At 40.4% G+C, this 20176-nt stretch overlaps 1 protein-coding gene across 1 annotated transcript in view; it reads right to left on the bottom strand.

Annotated features, from left to right (window-relative positions):
- LOC147148274 (transcriptional enhancer factor TEF-1-like) overlaps positions 1 to 12073 on the bottom strand; it is a 53397-nt gene extending 41324 nt beyond the window's left edge. The window contains exon 1 of the mRNA XM_086029054.1: positions 11813 to 12073. The gene's annotated coding sequence lies outside the window, so the exon portion shown is untranslated. The remainder of the gene's footprint in view (positions 1 to 11812) is intronic.
- Between the last annotated feature and the right edge of the window lie 8103 nt (positions 12074 to 20176).

Below are 20176 nucleotides of genomic sequence, written 5' to 3'. Positions count from 1 at the left end.
GTGGACCATGGCTTGTGCTGTAAGGTGTGACAGCAAAAATAATTTTTTTTTTAAATGGCACGAAAAGCCTACTAGAACAACTTACACTTATTCATAATTAATACACTAAAAATAGTTGGGGTAAAAAAAACACAATTAATTTGACCCAAAAATTGCAAGTTTTGTACAAAACAACCCACAGTCCTCGCGTACTGTGAGGACTTTTAAGGCCAAATGAGGCTAACTGCAATTCACAGATTTCTTGTCACAGGTCATAAACAGCACACGTGCTAACAATCACAAAACAGCCACAGCAACCAGCTATAGACGCAACAAAATGTGGTGGTTATGCTGCCACTGCTTACTTACAACACGCTTTGATGGAGTGTGAACTGAGCACCGGGCAATGTGAGGACACGTGTTCTTGACAACTCAAAGTTGGAGGCACCAGCGCATGGGTGGAAGGATCATTAAGACACAAACATTCTTTGGATGGACGGTCAACATGACACATTTTCTGTTCATCGTTTTAGCTTGATTGGGTCTGGATTAATATTGTGCCTTTTTAATGACATTAAGGAGTCCATTAATCAGAAAGTCCGATGTTGGACCCTGAAATTCCAAGGAGCCACATATTAGAAACTCAAAAACCAGGTTGCCACAGCGACTCACTCACATTATTTGTGGCAGTTTGGCAGTTTTTACGCCGGATGCCCTTCCTCAAGTAACCCACCAATTTTTCATCTGGGTTTGGGACTGGCAGTCTCACAAATGCGCCTCTGGATGAATGGACAAAAATAACCCCAAAACCTTGCGGAAAGTCTTCCCAGAGAATTACAAACCCATATAGCTTTTCTTTGCTCATTTAAGTATAATGGTCAGGTGTCCCAATACTTTATCATATAATATGGACTAACTAAACTAAATTGTCTAAGTTCGTTATTTAGAACCCATTTGATGTTTTCAGAAGCAAGTGGCATTTGTGGAAAAAAACACAAATAAGTCCCTCATGCTTCCTCTGCTAATACCACCCTAATACTGTGAGGGAGATGCTTGCTTTTTATTGTGGTGAGAAGACTTTGATTCATAGGAAACTCATTATACACCACGTCTTCATTAGCACTGAAGTGCGCACACACATGGTAATTGGTCCCAGGCTGCACACAAATGCAGTGATTCACTTAATACATGGGAAATGTGATGGGAAGGTTTAACTCTTTTCTCTGGTCAACATGTACTTTTTTGCTGAGTCAGAGGAAGCCATTATCTCGCCTTTTCCTTATGGATTGAGTGGGGGGTGGACGTGATGTCGTACGCACACACGCACATACACACAGAACCAGGCAACACATTAGGTCACAATGTCACCAGAGGAAAGAGGCCAGTGGAGGTATACCAACACCATTTAATAAGTGTGAATTTAGGAGCATTACTGAGAAAAATGCTGGTGTGTTTGTGTGCGTCGGGGTATGTATAGGAATATTTCTAACACAACACAACAGTAAATCTACAATCCCCCATCCATCCACCACAATGAGATCCTCTTCCATCTAATATTTGCATTCACCCAACCACACACACAAACACGCAAACAGTCATACTGTACATCTGTTGTCCATTATATCTCGGTTATTGCTTTTTTATTTAGACAGATACAGATTAAGAGGCATAGGGCGAGGCTGTTGTAAATCCACAAAACATTTTACAATGTCTAAGCGTGCTGTAAGTGCAGTATCTTATTAGACAATCTTCAAGCTTTTATACAATCTGTTCATTTCCCGTTCCTCTCTCCCAAAGCATTATAAAACACAACCGCAATTGCGGGTTAGCAGAAGAGCGACATGACCAACATAATCATCAATGGTAATCAAACATGTATTTAAAAAGAAAGAGGGACAGAACTGAAATTTAACACCCACGCAAGGATATTGTGGCTGTGATGTTTTTCCCCCTAATACACAGCTGAGGTCATGTGACACATATTTTTTTTTCCATTTTACATCAATTAGATGAAAAACTATATGGTACCAAGCAAGATTCAGAGACACCAACAAGAAATGACACCTGAAAAACAGATACATTTATTGCACTATTAAACGTATTGACTATCCAACACAAACATGTATGTGAATTTTTGTCTTGATAGCCAACTGCATTTTACTAAGAAATGTCAAATTATGAAAAAGCGATAATTCAGCTTTGGATACTTTCGGTTGTTCAGCTTCCCAGAAGCATAAGAACAACCCCCGCACCTCAACCCTAAACATGACCTTTCACACTGATAGATAGTCAGCCTAAGGCAAGGGATTAATTTTTATCATGAATCTTTGATTAGCTACTGTGGGTCTGTTTACACAACACATTTATGAGCTAAAAATTGGGTTTGAAATCATTTGCAGCCTGAAAATGCAAACATTTTAAAATGGGTCTCAAAGTTTTGAAATAAAACAGCCATCACATTTCTATGCACATAACAGATTACAAACATCCACTTTTTTACAATTCTCTATAAAGCCACTCAGTGGTGCTCATCAGTCTTTGGCCAACGATCTTTTCTTGACATGCTGAAGAGGAATGATGCTCCTTTCAGCTCATTTAGCAGTAGATATTCAACAAGGAAGATGTTTGTTGCTATTTGCTCTGTTATTTTTTTCGTGCAAGGAGCTATGGCTCGTTATGGTGGTACTCAAAGGCTAAGAATGGGTCACGGACCGTTCAAGTAAATTGCAACGAGTTCCTGAAGAGATGATGGTCCTCTTCCTGATTAATGTCCATGTGCTATTCGGCAAGGCACCTAACCACTCAGCTCAGAGGTGTCATCACCATTTGAGTGCCCTGCAGTGGTACGGAGAACTGGCACGTCTCAATTTTAAACTCTAGTGTGCCAGGACTTTTTATGGCGGATCGAAACTTCACCATTTGAGTTCCTCCACAAATTGACTCAATTCACTATGTGAATCAATCTCCAATTAGTAACATCATAGGCGCCACCCGGTAGGAAAAGAATGCCTACTTATGACGTAAAAAACGTCTCATTATTAAACATCTTTTCGTCTGTCTTTTGGTTCGAAAATATTTAATATTTAATATTTGGGTGCTTGTCAACTTTGCTCGCATGCGTTTTTCTTTGTCGTGGCCCAGAAGAGGGTCGGGGCGGATCATTTTTATGAATAAGGCCGGAAGGGCACCCAGGTCGCGGCCGGAGGGCTATGGTCTGACTGGCAAAAAAGGGTCAAGTGCCCAGCTCTGCAAAATAGAAACACATCCCCATACGCGGGAAGTTTTAAACATGTGAGGTGAAAACGATCAAGCATGCTGTCATTGCGGCAGCGTTAGTTTAGCGTTCGGTGAATCCTCCTCCCCCCTCTGGTGTCAAAAAAGTTAATGACCATTTAAATTGTAACCTCCGCGATTACATAATCAGGTTTTTTTCAAATCGCGATTATATTTCAAATGCAATTACCGTAATCGTTCAGCCCTAATCCCTACTGTAGTATACAGTGCAACTAAACACCAGACGTGATCTCAAATCACTTATCACAGGCACACACTAAAAAGCAACTGAAAACACCTTGTCAATGTTCAGCACTCAACACTTCTATGTTGGATTTTTCTCCAGTGCTGATTGGTCAAAATGGCAACGCTTCATTCTGACAAAAAACATGCATTGCATGTATTGTGTTTTGAAATGGTAATACAGCTTGACGCACATTTGAAACAGGAATATAATATGCTTCAACTTGACTGACACCACAGCTAATATGAACCTGTCCATAGTTATACTTTATGCAATCAGGGTTTTGGGGGTCTATCGGTGACCAGAAGGTTTTGAATTTTTAAAAAAAACGATACTCGATCACCGATCTATTTAAACAACTTGTACATTCACTCTACAGCCGAGCGCCATAATGAAAATGCATTGGAAAAAATAAAAAATAAACGCTCAAAAACATTAAATATAACATGTAATGTTTACATGTGTGGCTCGCTGATGGTGTAGTGGTACAGTCGCATGAGTTGTGTGCGGGCAGCGTGGGATCGGTTCCCACTCAGTGACTGTGTCTGTGCCCTGCAACTGACTGGCGACCAGTTCAGGGTGTAGCGCCTTTCGCCCATAGTCAGCTGGGCGAAAGCCAGCATCTCCCCGCGACCCTGTACAGGATAAGCGGTGTGGGAGATGTTTACATGTTTCAACATCTCCTTCTCTGACATTAATGAAAAACAAAAGCATGAACATGTTATTCAGGTGGCCGGGGCTTTTGATAAAACTATTGCTATCTTGGTTCAACAGCTGTAAACAAGTCCATACACTTAAAGGGACACTTGGATGATCTTAACATTGGCACTTATATACTGTAATAGGTTTGCATGTAAAAATGACATCAGTACTAAAATGCCCACCTCAAAAGACTCTGTAGTGATTTAAGGACTTTCTTTTTGTGATTAGGTTTAGGTTTAGGCAATTGGATCTTTATATCCCCACCCCCTTCCCTCCCCGGCTAAAGGCAGGATAATGGGACGGCTAATAGCAACAACTAGCTTCAGGCAGTTAAAACAAAAGGCGTTAGCACAACAACATTAGCTCCTTACTGTCCGCACAGCGTGTGGAGGTGATCATGAGCCTGCGTCTTCATGTTGCCTCCCAAGCAGTCACCTGCGTTGTCTGACACCGCTTGCAGCCGCCAGCAAGCGTCAATGTTCAGCAAACAAAAAGTTCCAGCGAGGAGGCTTACTGCACAGCAGAGTGTGGCTGCATTGGAACGTACCGTTTCGGCAGTTACGTTCCACGCCGTGTTTTCAGTCGAAAAACTGTGGCCATTCCTCATCCAAATAAATGTGCACGTCCACTCATTCCCACTTCAGTCTCTGCAAATATCCTGACTGGTGTTTAATGCCTCGCTCGTCCTAACCGTGATCAGCAAAGAAGCAGTGTTTTTTTTTGTTGTTTTTTTTCAAGCAAAACAGCAGCGTGTGCTCGTCCCAGCATAAATCTATGTACCTCATGCTCACTTCCACATTTCCTTATTCTCATAAATCAGCCACGGAGAGGTTAATCCTTTTGATATGTTGAAGTGGTCATTAGTAAGGATGTCCACATAAATTTTGGTGCCAATTGATCACAGTTTTTGGACGTTATAAGCAATGAAAGTACAATGATTTCCAATGGAGAGTTTGGAATCAGTTAGTCCCGTGACTCCGGCCGAACAAGGATAGAACGGTAGGGGGCGCGGCCATTCTCCTCATTAACAAGAGGCGTTATTCATGAAGTCACTTATTTCCTACTTTCTCCCAAATGTATTGATAAAACAGAAAATGACAACTCTTTCCATTTTCCTGATCAATAAATATATAAAATGAACTTGTTAGTGAAAACAGGGCCCCCACCGTCCTTTTGATTACCAGCTACACCAAGTAGCCTACACCTGCTTCTTTTTGGCTCGTATTGGAAGCTGGCTGTGTTGTACAAGTCCCGGTGCCCACTGACCACAATGATTATTTTGTCTTTCATTTCTTATCCACGTTTTACCTGGCATGTATGTGAGTATGTACATTCTCGAAGCTGTTTACCTCCGGGTGTAGCTGTACAGATTTACACAATCTGCACAATCTGTATTTATTTTACATGTAATCGCATCAGGAGAATAGCTCAACTCACATTCGCTATGATCGCAGTATATCTCGTATCCTTGTTTAGCAAACATTTTGTGCGTCTGTCAACAACGGAGCTATTTCCGTTAGTTCAAACAACACATCTGTCTGCAACTAGCAGTTGTGCTAGTTGCGTCATGCACGTGCATGGCCAGCAGTTCACGTAACTTATGCTTTGTGATGAAAGCTATTTTGAATTAAAGTCATGCTAAAATTAAATAAATAACACTCATTCTAGGTAGTAGCTAGTTCTTTAATTGGTGTTAAAAAAAAAGGGTTTCAGTTTTTAGCAGTCAAAAAGAAAAATTACATGAACACTATTACTTTGTGATTGGATGATTGAGGGCGCAGTGGCGGAAATTCCGCCTCCCAGCTCAAAGTCCTTTCGCTGCCATGACACGAGACAAGGCTAAAAAATTATATATTTTTTTTACTTTTGGGCTAACACGCTATGGTGGCACAGAACGAGCCTGGAGTCAGCAAAGTTGTGTTTGCTGTCATGTATTATTTTGTGGATCCCATCAATGGCGTCACTGATCGCGCAAATTATGACATTACAGTCGATCAGCGATTTTGCATAAAATGCATAATATCGACCGATTTCGATACACTCGATCAGATCGGTGTGAAGTATAATAATATAATTCAAAGGCAAAATTTGGCATTCATCACGTTTTGGAAAAGATATCTGTTTTTGATTTCTTATTTTATTGGGTCCTATATGTTTAGAACATAAGGACAGCAGAGCAAAGTCAGCTAAGTCAGCCGAAGACAACAAAATCAAGGTTGGACGAGGAAGGAATCAGGCCACAGAGTGAGCTGTTTCTCAGTGAGTAGGGTTCATCATGTCAGCTCGGCCAGCCGGGAAAGTAAGCAAGATGGAGCTGAAATCCCCACTTCCTGTTCGCCTCATGCTGGGCTCAGGAAACAAGAGGTTGATTCAGGCTTCCCAGTGAGGGTTAGTCACTCCGGTTTATCTGCTGGCTACAAGCCAACAAAGCAATGGGCTCAGGACAACACAGATTATGATAAAAATAAATAGAGATGGATTGATAGCGATCCAATGTAAAATATCACACCAAATGAAAAACTGAAGACTGGGGATACTTTAAATTAGCCTTAAAATTAACACAACAATACAAAGCATAATCTTACTGATTACCAGTATAGGCTTTAGTTTCTTTTTTTTTTCATTTATTTGTTTACGTTTCATGAGTACTACTGAAATACTGGACAGTCCAAAAAAAAAAAAGAGAAAACTAGTTAACGTGCACCTAGTTTAAACATGCATGTATTGCATGTCATGTACACCGTCTTTAAGGCCATTTTCCTGCAGTAAGGAAAATTAACTTCTCTTTTTACCACAATCACTTTTCAGAATTTGATTTGCATATGATGAAAACTTAGATTTACTTTTTTAGATTGGGTCTCTCTAGGTTTAGGTTTCAAACATTGCATAAATTACCTGATGAGAGGCAAGGTAGTAAACACTACCTGTCAACCAAAACTAAAAACAATATCTATCATAAGGCTTTTCAAGCTAAATAGCAGACGTATATAATGATTGTAGATTGTGTGTCCGGCTGTCTGCTATGGTCAAAGACAAACGGTACACAGTCAGTCACGTTCCTTCTTTCCTGTCACACAGATTTTGGCCAGCCAACACCGGTTCACATGTCCACACCATTGGCACCGTAAAGAATCCTTGAAAAAACATCTTGACATAACATGGCAACAACATTAGCTATTCATACTTAATCCTATGATTATAACAGTTACACAAAATACGGTGACCAAAACACGTAAAAAAAAACAACAAAAAACAACTGTCAGTATGGTGCAGTTGTATACCACCGCAACCTTCAGTCACATTAAGAAACATTGTTAAATGAGTACCTTCCTGACAAAGACAAAACTGTCAACGAACAAAACATGATTATCTTTGTAATGTCAGATAGTTATGTCCAATTAGTTAAGGCCTACCTCGGTGTTCTGTGAATGCAGTGCAACCTCTAAAATTAAACAGCCATGAGGTCATACAATTGAGCATTTGAAATCAAGAAAAAGTCTTTCAAATAGCACAAAATCTTTTAGTTGCATCTGCTGTGTGTATATTGTGTGACTTCAAGCAGGAAGACATCAGTGTACCACACAGGACTTCAGTTCAGCGAGCATCAAAAGGACATTCCTTTTTCGCTTTAATATTTTGTGTATCATGACCAGAAAAGAAGGACGAGTGTCTTGTTGCTTTTTCACCCGAACACATTATGCCCTTGGATGAACAAACTAAAATGCTAGTCTTGTGTTTACGGTGTACTATGAGATTTACTGTATGGAAACAACTCATATAACATACCATCAATGCCTACTATGCAATAAAGTGTATAATAATCAAATATTCCACCCGTGAGATTGTGATCATGATGGCTTGATATTCCAAAGACAGCCTAACAGAGGTGAAGAGGTGAATTGTGGGTCAAATTTCATTAGTGGCTGTTGGAGACGGATTGAAAGACAGACGACTACAGGAGAGGAGTGACAGGGTGCCGGCAGTCAGACAAGCTAGCACAGGCTCCGTTGGCCTCCTGTAGCCACAAACTAAAAATCCCCCCCCCCCACTCCCAAGCATACCCACCCCCTTCTCCCACCCCACCCAGGAGGATACCCATTGTTCCCCCTATCCCTAAACAAAGCCTACCGAACTCCCACACCAAAACCCACCCTCCCCTTTGCCACCCCCACCTACTACCATTGCCCCCTGCACCTCTCAGATCCCACCCACTCACTCAACATTGTAGCTCTTATAAAACTGTCGCTGCTGCTCCCTAAATTTCATTACATATACTGTTAATAGCACACTGTTTTTTTCCCCTTTTTTTTTTACTGTCAGTCAGGGGCCACGTTGATGGTATACTCCATATTTAGGAAGTGGAAGAAGATGATTATATTTTGGAGCAAATTGTTTCATTGTGATCCTGGAATTACAGCTGCTTCGGGTTTAGGTCAAGTGTTTTAAATAATAATTATGTAATGAGTAAATCAGTAGGCACCAGGGACCACTTTTTTTTTTTTTTTTTTTAGAAACAAGGATTAATTCTTGGATTTACTGTGTCACCTGTTGATGTGTGCCAATGTGAAGGACTCATTATGATTGATTCTACTCAAAGGGGGAGCTTTTGCCAGTAAAGCAGACTATATCTGACGTCTTTGAAAAAGAAAAGGCAAAAGTCTGTATGCCAGATTTTGTCCTTGTGTCAAGAAATGAGACAACAGATGACACAAAGGGGAGCAGCTGTCAGCGAGCAAGTCCACCATACTGAGACCGCATTGGTTTGGTACATGAACACACACACAAACATGTACAAGTACACAGCGGTTGTGACTAAAGCACACAAAGGCCATATGGTGCGTCCTCATACACCGACGCCTGTTGCTGCTGCAACAATAGACCTGCCTGGCCGGGACAGCAAGAGGCAAACACACACACACACACACACACACGCACACACCAAATGGTCGTTATAGTCAGCCGGTCTGCGTTGCTTAGTCCCTGAACAAACGCCTGGATTTGCATTCTGCACCTCCCTTTATCGTCCTCCCCTTCCTCGCACACACACACACACACTCATACACACACGCACACGCGCAGTTCCACAGTCTACAGGTGCACAGAGCACTCAAAACAGATGTCAACGGAATGAAGAGGTTGGGGGTGGAGGAGGAGAGCAGGAAAGTGGGGGAAACGAAGGGAGGCTGTTTGCCCAGGGTGACTGAAAAGCTTTGTACACTCCCAAGCCTGGACACTGCAAAGACAATGACCCAACACACACTCACACACGCACAAACATGTAGTTACACTTTCACAGCTAAGTCATCATTATAAGGAACAGAGAATAAGAAAGTTTGGGACATCAACTCCCAAATACCAATAAAGTATATACTGTAACTCTAAATGTGTGTAACAAGTAAAAAAAAATCCTACATTTTAAAAAAAAATCATGAAAGCATCAGTTTGTTTTCATTCAAACTCCTTTCAGCGTCCACCTGAAAGTGAGTATATACAACAGTACATCTTAATGATGGTTATAAAAACTCATGTAATGATAATCATTAGGAATTCTGTCACTTGTGTGGAATTGATTGTTGATTGCTCATCTTCAAGCATTAGATGCACTAACTGAGTGCTCTTGATTCAGTTTCATCTAGGTAGGTAGGTTTGTTTAATCAAGCATTTTTTTATTATGTAATAAGATAATTATTGGAATGCAAATGTCTATTAGGAAAAACAAACAAACCATAGTCAGGCAAGAACATTTGGTCAAATGCCCATTATTACCTCATCAATATTGTAATGCCCCTGCGGCTTTGAAACATGTCACATTTCACTCTCGAGTGTGTGATTAACTGTGAAAAACAGAGCTGCTACTGATTGATAGTGATGTTAAGCAAGTACCTGCAATGTTATTTTTTACTTTTATAGATGGATGATTTTCATTTTACACTCGATTGCTGATATCGTCATCATGTTTATACTACATAAACATATACTGACAGTATTTCACTATGGATTTCAGTCGATATACTGTAGAGAGCTTTAGTTATGACCCATACAAGAGCAATTCAAACATTAGCTCACAAAATTAGATTTTGACTGCCTAATACATTTGAACATACTTGCGAGTACGTTCAAACATATTTAAATATCTTCAAATGTATTTGCGAGTACGTTCAAACGTACTTGCAAATGTGTTGGGCGGGATCTGTTGTTCGGGCGTATTTGCAAATAGTGTGGAACGTGCTAAATGCTACAAATGTAGCATTGTTTCCCATAATGCCATGGAGTATTGTCTTACAGTATATTGAAGCAGTATTTAAGTAAAAAAAAAGATGTACCTTTTTTAGCATTTGGTCTACATTATAACCTAATAACGCCTTGGCAAATGATGTTCATTTGTAATTTTATGTTTTTATTATGTCTGTATTGCAGACTCTTCAATGCATGATTTTGGGGTATTTTTTCCCATAATGCCACAGGCTTTTGACATGCGCACGCACATACCCGTTCCATTATGGGGAAAAACATAGAATGGAAATCAATCACTGCAGACATCATAAAACCATAAAACGTATTTACCGGTAAACATGTTACACATGTATTATTTGTATCTAACCTCCAGACGTCTGTTAATACTAAGTACACAGGAATCCTGACATGCATTGCCATAGGTGTGACAAACATACAAACAGTCTTTTCGATTAATAAGCAAAGAATAAAAAAACAATAATAATAGCAGATGGTTGTCTGGTTACAGTATATTGAGGCATAATGCTTGGAAGATTAGAGATTGGAAAATTAGAGATATTTTTCCGTGTTTAATAATACTTTTTATTAAAAATTGCAACAGGCAACATTTACAATATGCCTTTACCTGTAACCATTTTTAAGCCACTACCTTTTGAAATATCAGCTCTGAATATTTTATCTTTTTTAAAAATGGTGCTCAAGGGTTAACATGGATTCAGTGAGTTCACATCGTGGTAACAAAGTGACACTCCTTAAGACATTGCAACCAGTTTCCCCCTTTAAGTCTTTTTTTAAAGCATTAAGTGTAATGTTGTGAGCATGTGCGCGTGCGTGTGCGTGTGTACGTGTAGGGGTGAGCGTTTCGATGTAGGGAGCCTGTGGCCTGTGTGTGCAGTGCCTGGGGCCTGCCTGCCGCTTGCCTGCCTGTCTTCCTACCCGCCTCCCTCCCTCCTCCCTGCCTGCCGACGGAGAGAAAAGCCGCCGATGCAACAAGTCCTCCATTGACTCTCCGCTTTGAAAACTGCCTGCAACGATTGCATGTTTCGGTGCCGTCTGCTTTTTCCATGAATCAGCCACGAGATAATGAAACTGTTAGGAAACAAAGGCGCCCATTTTGGTAAGAAAACAACATTTGTATCTTGGGAATCGCCATCTAAAAGTGGAACGAAAGCGACATCGCCGGCTCTGACGTGCACACGGCAAACACTTCATACTTTCATGTCCTTGGATAAACACTTTAAAATGTGCTTTATGTGAGAGAGTTTGTCTTCCTCTCGATGTCGTCGAAACTGTTTTTAAGCGTCAGTGAGCACTTGGATCTGAACGTCCGGCGGTTTACAAGCAAAAAGCGGAGGAGGGGACTCCTCCTGGATAACTTACCTCGATTCATTTGCCTCGTAATCGCTAAATTCCCACACTTTTGCGCACACTGGTGCAGCCGCAGCATGTGGAAGGTCCTCCGGCGACACGCGAGAGTCCACTCGGTTTTGGTTTGACGGAAGGTCCGGCGCGCTGAGTGCGTAAAATGCGCCGGGTCTCTCCAAGGATGCGAAATATGCGCGGAATGGGAGCAGGAATGAAATGAACGCGGTGGACTGAGTTGAACGGGGCGGGGTGACTGGCGTCACCCTGGATGGATGAAATGGAGTGAGTGAGTGAGTGAGTGAGTGAGTGAGTGAGTGAGTGAGTGAGTGAGTGAGTGAGTGAGTGAGTGATGGGAGGATGGGTGGCAAAAAAATAGAAAGAAAGAAAGAGCTGGCTGGGGGAAGGGGCCTGACTGTAGTGGAGGCACACGGCTGTGTTGAACAACAAAAGAAAGAGTGCGGCGCCCAAACTCTTTTCAATGGACGAAGAGAATGAGAGCAAGCAGCTGACAGCAAATCCACGCAGTGTCAAACAAAACACTGACAGCAGAGCAGAGCAGAGCAGCCTAGAACATTTTCAACTTTCCTTGAGAATGAAAGAAAGAAACAAAGACAAGTTGCTCAGGTAGTACTGTTACAAGCTAAAAGTAAACTATAGGAAAGAAAAACCAGCATTTCAACATTTGAAAGAAAAAAATGCCTGCTTATTTTTCTCGTTTAATCATTTTTTAAATAAATGTAGACAATTAAATTAGAAGAAAACATTTTCTATGCATTTTACACAGAATAAGGCAGACATGTGTAATTTAAGTAAAGACTTGCTGCACATTGTCACTTGCTGAAAATTAAAAGAAAAAAAAAAGATAGCAATCTTGCCAGCCACTTGTTGCCAGGTGTATTTCTTGGACAACAATCATTTATTCCTTGCAGGGCATTGAAAAAACATAACAAGCCAGCCGCGCCCACTAGGCTGCTTCAATGGCAAACTTGAGAGCCAGCAGCAACAGGAAGTCAGGCAAACACACAATAAGGAAATAACGCCAAAAACAGCTTCACATAGTTTATGATACACGGATATTTATACAAATTCATCTCAGAATCATCACTGCAATGACAGATGACCTAGAGCTGTTTTCCTCTACTGATTTAAAACTATTGCTAGAACCACTTCATCTGGTGGCATAATCTCAATTGTTAGTGACAATAAAGTGCTATATACTATTGTATTAAAGGTTGGCTTTCAGACCTTACCAATTGTTGGTGGAACCCCAATTTTCTAATTTGACATTGCAGCATCCGGATTACTAAGTAAACTAAAGTAAACTGCGTCTCTTTCTTGGGGCCATACAGAGAGACGATATATACAAAGTGTCAACTGAGTGTTGTTCAACTGAGCTTCCTCCCGCCACTTAAGAAACATAACAGCTGTCAACGACAGTCAGACCAGATTTATTTGAAGTCAGTGCTTTAATCTGCTTAACTATGAAAGTGCAACCAGGACCAACCTCACGACCACACCACAGTTCTTCATGGTGCTTTCATTGAGCTACAATAAATTAAGATAAGCACAATAGCCCCATACAATTCTATATGATCAGTGATGCCAATTGTTTCGGTTTGGCTGTACAATATTTTGTTCGGGCTGTTCCAATGTGATCCACTGTTGTGTGGAAGTAGAAAAACGTTCCGGAGAGGATGTGCACTCAGTTATCTCTTGAGTTTTCCACAGAGCGTGTGGCTATCGCGTGCTTGACCTGTATGTATGTCAGCTTGTGAATGGCTGACACAAGATTTGGATTCCACCGGCCAGTCACGACAGCGTTTGCTGATGTCATCGCTTCTTCCCATGTAGATAAGATAGCTTCAAGCCCATCTAACTACGATGTGGACAGTCCTGCAGCAGCAGCTAAATAGCTAGCATGGTGGCTAAACAGCAGCCGCTTCTCTGAAAGTCAGAAATCATCGCCTCCATGGTGGCGAATAAGTCGCAATTCTGACAAGTATTGCCACCACGAAAGGAGGATGAGTAGTAATTAAGAGGAGATAAGACCGCTTGCGAAACTATCATTAAATGTAGTCAGAAAGCACCAGAATAATTGCTTGGTGCTGCAATACACTTTTCACGAAAGTCTTGTTGCAGTGGAGAATAACTATGAACAGCAAATTAAAAAATGTCTAGATTGAAAATATAATACACTGCTGCACACACCGAGAAACAGAAATTTATTGGATACATAAGCACGTACGTCAGTCAAGCGAAGGGCGCTCTAAGATTAAAATTATTATCAACATATATTAAATATTTATAATAAAAGCCATGTTATTTGTTTGTTTGCACAATAGACTGTTGAGTTTTGATTTTGACTTTTGAGATCTGCACAATAAATGTTCTCAAAATTCAATTGTATCTTTTTTTTCCCAATCAATTAATTTTTGCTAAAGGACCATACAACCTAATATTTCTTGTAATGCGTCATACTGTAAATAATACTTTCACGATATTATTGTATAGTATTGTATTATTATTTAGCACGCCGCCAAATATTGCTGTTCACAACTATTCAAAGACAGAAAATCCACTATAGTAGATTTAATAATAATTAAATATTTATCAAACACTAATAAAAATGTTAGTGTTGGTGGTGCGTCAAATCAAAATGTTCCTGGTAAAATACCCACAATGCTCTTGAGAGGGGATTACAGGGGCTGCCTTCTTCATATGATGCAGTGCAATCTTCTACACATCAAAATAAACACGTTGTTAAATGAATGCATCTTTGTTAATCAAATTTGAGCATTCTAGGTTTGTAAGGGCAAAATTATTGAAACAGCTCTTGTCATAGTTACAGTATCATTAGATTTCTATGAGCTTTTGCAAATTGCAAATGTGGTTTCTGAGGGTGTACAGTGCAGGGATTTGTCATGCGGCTGTAATAAAATGGCCTATTTGTAATTTAGTAATACAAAATATGAAGGATTTTTGGTGCAGTGTTATGGCGATAAAAGCAAGCAATGAAAAATATAACTCAATTAGCTGGAGCGAGCAAATTATTCTTCTCAATGAGACTTTGCCATCTTGGGAAGATAATGACACTTGACTCCATTTGCTAAAGCAGATTTGAAGGCCTTTGCCTCTTTGGCAAGATATTACGCAAAGCGGGCTTGCTCCTAGAGCTGGGGTGTCAAACCTTTTGTCGTGGGCCACATCATAATTTTGGTGTCCCTCAGAGGGCTGTTACGACTGTGAACCCATATAAATGTATGATCCTTATATTAACACATGTACACAACAAATTAATGGATAACTATTTTTGAAAAAGAAAGCCAAGAAATTGTTTGTTCAACTATGTTTATATTTATTTTGTAGGAGGGATTAGTAACAAATGCTTGCTATATCTTAAATGTAGTGTAAAAAGTGAAGACGAAGTGAAAGAAACATGTTAAGTCAGCACACATGATTTGCCTTCGCTGGCCACTTAAAATGATGTCGCGATCCGGATCTGGCCCCCGGGCCTTGAGTTTGACACCCATGTCATAGAGAAACATCTGTAACAACAAACCCGTATATCAAATCGGACCGCTGATATTGTCAATTTAAATGAGGTTCTCTTTTTGGTGGGGGAAGTTGTAGGTTCTGTGTGTCACGTAGGAAAATGCCAAAGCACATGTATCTTTGTCTCAAAAAAAAAGTAAACACAACAAACAGCTGGTTATATGCTAGGAAATTCATTCTGGGAGTGAGAAACAAGGCCACATTTCTTGGCTACATTTGAAAGCCGCTTTGAAATAATGTTGAGGGGTTAATTGGCGGTTTAAGTGCAGCGTTTGAAGGACCTGGCCACGGCATGAGAGACAGCTTCTAGTTGAACAAGATGGAGGAGATGCAGATAGAGCGCCCTGGTTTGTGTCAATCATTTGTGAGCTGTGCTTTGGAGCTGCTACCTTCAATCAAGCAGGTTGCATTCAATCACATAAAATTTCAAAAAGAAATTGGACTAACTGACTGATGCAAACAATAATTGAGTTTTTCATAATTGAAGGGCATTTTATGGCCCTTCATACAATTTTAAATAACACTGGTCAACAATTTTTTACAAAATCTTTTAATCAGAGATGCAAGTAAACTTTTTAGAATGATTTTTACGTGCTGATTCAGAATTTGTCCTCATGTTTTTCTCCAGCACATCACGTTCTCAACTAATTATCACTTATATAAATTATTGTTGTACTGAGACGAAATGTAACTGTAGTTGTGGTAAGCAGCTTCTAAATATTAGTTGAAATGGTTTTTTTCTCATTTTTTTTCTCATCTCAACCTCTTGACAAATTTACGTCTCAAATATGACAAATTTAAATTTCTTTTAAAGCAGCAGTGTTTTTGGGGAGTTATGATTTTGCTGATGTCTTCCTTGTTTTTTTGTTTATTATTAAAACGTTTTATTTTATCTTAAACATTTCTATCACGGTTCCCACAAATCTTGGAAAACTGCCCAATTTTGTAGTCATGGAAAACCCATGGAAAATGAGAAAAGAAGTCAAATGTCCTGGAAAAGCTTGAGTTGTCCTGGAAAATTATTTTTCCTCCCTCTGCTTCTCTCTGCCTTGTGTTTGAATGTAAACCGGTTAAACAGACATGTATGTCTCTTTTCAGCTGCCTCAAATGGGCACTATTCTGCCTGAGATGAAATACATCTCTGGTTTCAGGATATCTGCAGCGACCATGACAACGGCTTAGCGATAGCGATGGGTAACAGTTACCGTTTCACTCAGTGTTTCATTTTGCTCCATTGTCCGACAGTAGAAACAGAAAATATGTGAATGAGAAAAATTTCGTGAGGAATTCAACTCTATTGAATTACTGTGCATGTGCATAGAGAGCAGAGCTCTTACTTTTCATGCTTTTTTTTAGCTGGTGTTAGCTTCTTCAGCATACTTTTAGTTGAGGGCAAATCAAAATAGTGAACTGACTTCAAAGCTGTGCCCTGCGACTGGCTGGCGACCAGTTCGGGGTGTAGTCTGCCTTCGCCCATTGACGGCTGGGATAGGCTCCAGCAACTCCCCGCGACCCTGTATAGGATAAGCGGTTTGGAAGATGACATGACATGACTTCAAAGCTATTGAGCGCTGTTTTGATTAGGTAATTTTTTTTAGAGGAACATTTTAATTTAGATACCATTGCTTTGTTTTATATGACCTTTTTGCAACCCAGGCTGGGCGATATGACAGAAAATTATATCACAATATAATTTTATAAAAATTAATTTAGAAAAATTAATTTTGGTTATTTTATTTTAACATAATACTTAACCTGAGTCCGCTGATAGTGTAGTGGTACACACGCCTGAGTTGTGTGCGGGCAGCGTGGGATCAATTCCCGCTCAGTGACAGTGTCTATGTGTGCCCTGCGACTGGCTGGCGACCAGTTCGGGGTGTAGTCTGCCTTCGCCCATTGACGGCTGGGATAGGCTCCAGCAACTCACCGCGACCCTATATAGGATAAGCGGTTTGGAAGATGACATGACATAATACTTAACCTTTAATGAGAGGTCAACGGAACTATGAAAGAGTGAAATAAACCTGTGCATATAAATATTTAAACAAACCCTGTTATAAATAATGTGCTTAGTAGGGGCTGGGCGATATGTCTGAAAAACTGCCACAATCTAAGTATTTCATATCAGTCAATATTGATAATTATTGATTTTGTTTTAAACCTACAGTATTTTAAAAAAAAACAGTTTAACTGTTTTCGTGTACATCGTTATGTAGCGCAATGTGCTTCTCCTGTGTTTTAGTTTCTCCTCCATCAGTGCATTGTAAATACTTATGTGCTTTAGGTGCTACCCCAAAGCAGTATTGTTGATACACATACAATAGCCTTCGTTCAAAGTCCATACAGTGCAAGTGAACTAATACTCTCTAGCAGTGCATATAATATTGTTGACGAACCATCTTAGGACTACTTTATCCTTTTAGCGGACTCATTATTGCCGTAGTCCATTCATACTGTATTTCACTTGCTTGATTTTAACTTGAGTGCGATGTCAAGGGTCGGATATGCTAACTGGCGCTAGCATGTGATAAGGCAGGGAACTCCTTTAATTGTACACCACGTCTCCATCCGGAGGTGTTTAAATAAAATTATCATGCATATTGTAAGAGTTGTACTGAGTCGACTGGTCATTTATTTGAACGAAGTTACACCCCTTGCTCGCTCGACGCGAGTATAGCACAGGGATGTTCCGCTGGGTTAGCTGCTTCTACTTTGTTGGTTTAAATGCTTCTTCTTCGTTGATTTAGCGTTCTTCTTCTTCGTTGGTTTAACTTCTTCGTGTTTGGAGGCGGATGCACACTGCCTACATCACGCACCATGCCGCAAATCGGTTTTGTTTTCTATTTTTTTTTTTTTAATCGCCCGTTTTATCAAAGACATTTTCTATTGATATCGATCATGTGTCAATCGCGACACATATTGATATTGAATTATCGGTCCAGCTCTACCTTAAACATTAAACAACTCGTCGGCCCCAAAATTCCTGTTCCGTCACCGTGGATACGTTCTGAAATATGCTTTGAGTGTTATTGCTTCACAATATTGTTCAAATGTGCCGCACTTATTCAGAGTACCTGAAAAAAGGGAGCCCAGTGCAGGCAATACTGTACAAGGAAAATAACATAGATGGGCACTTGAGCCTTTTTAGCCGGTCAGTCCTCCGTCCGTGACTAGGATTCCCTTCCATTATCGTCCTCCGACCCCGTCTCTCCTTGTCCTTTTAAAGCAGGCATGTCCATATCCGGTCCTCAAGGGCCGCTGTCCTACCAGGTTTCCATCTGTCCGTGCTGCAACATACCTGATTCAAATGATCAGCTCATCAGCAAGCTCTGGAGAAGCATGATAACGATCCTGATCATTTGAATCTGTTGTGTCGCAGGACAGTGAAAGATGGAAAACAGGCAGGTCAGCGGCCCTTGAGGACTGAGTTTGTACCCCCCTGTTTTAAAACGAGCAGCTCATTCAATGCAGGTTTAGCGCTTTCTAATTTTGGACTGTATAACCCACAAAAAGTAAGGGAACACTGTTGTGTAATTTATTTGCTTTTGGTGGTCTCATGTTAGTGATACGTAATTGTGGCTTTTATTTCTGTTTATTTGGTGTGTTTTAATGGTATTTTTCAGTTGTTTCCTGAGCATAAGAATGCCATTGTACTGCATTCTTTTATTTGTCTCTATGCTTGATGCTTGTTAAATTGAAAATCTTGAAAATAAATTGCATTTTTAAAAAGTGAGATGAACATCTTTGGATGAACAAACATACTTCTTCAATTCTTTAAGTATACTACACCCATAAACTGATACCCAGGCTACCGAGTGAATTCTTTTATTTGACATTTTGCAGCTCTCCACACTGTTTTGTCTTGAAAAGAAATACACACTTATTTTGTTGTGACTTAACTATATGTGGCCCCCACTAAAGGGACTGCACAGCAGGGACCTTACTTTTAGGGATCCACTGCCCTAACCAGAAAATCTTCTGTCTTTCTCGCTCTGTCAGATCTGTGAATGCACCAAGCAGCCGCCTCAGAAAGGAGTTGTTGTTTATTACTAAGCTCTGCCTATCTCAGGTTTCATCCCCTCAGGCGAAGCTGGACTGTCATCTCCCTAAAGGGAGGGGCCGTGACATAAAACAAACACAGATATGCCAGGGTCACAGCCTGGAACACCTACTGAAACCCTACACCACGAGCACATAGCAGAGCGTTAGCGGCCACACTACAGCATTCCACCCTGCAGCGTGTTTGGAGGAAATATTCACGCATACACACATTGACTAATCACACGTGCGCCATTGCACACACTGCCTGCGTGTGACATGTATGTGTTGCAACATGTGCGACTCCTTCCCTTTGCTCACCGCCACACAAAGCAAGATGCTCAAATATTCGACACAGTATCAGTTTGACCTCAAATATGACCTCACCTGGTTTCCTGATGTTTTATTAACACACCCGGTGCCTGGAGGCCTGCTTGATTGTGATGGCAAAATGGAACTATGCTTTGAAGCTGCTGAATAAGAATTGCACCATGTCTCTGTAAACCACTACAAATGTCACAATGCCGTTGTTGTTTTAGTGTGAAACTATGAATGGTTTGACTTGTCTAAATTCAACTGTAATTTTACTAGACTCTCTCCTGATGTGTAAATGGTGATACAGGTATGTTCCAGTCCCGGGTGGAAGGTGTTGGAGTAAATAAAGTTTTAGTTCTTCCTACTCGTTTTTGAATATGTAGAATCAAATTTTACTTTTACTTTTTACTTTTATGTTAGTTTATTATTTTTCTGTTTCGCTTTTTTTTCAGCTGTCTTGCCCTGACGAAGGCC

This window comes from Filicampus tigris, chromosome 4, assembly GCF_054856515.1.
Source record: "Filicampus tigris isolate MCC_2025a chromosome 4, RoL_Ftig_1.0, whole genome shotgun sequence".
Classification (NCBI taxonomy): Eukaryota; Metazoa; Chordata; class Actinopteri; order Syngnathiformes; family Syngnathidae; genus Filicampus; species Filicampus tigris.
The sequence above is the reverse complement of the archived record's forward strand: the minus strand, read 5'-3'. Positions and strand labels throughout refer to the sequence as shown.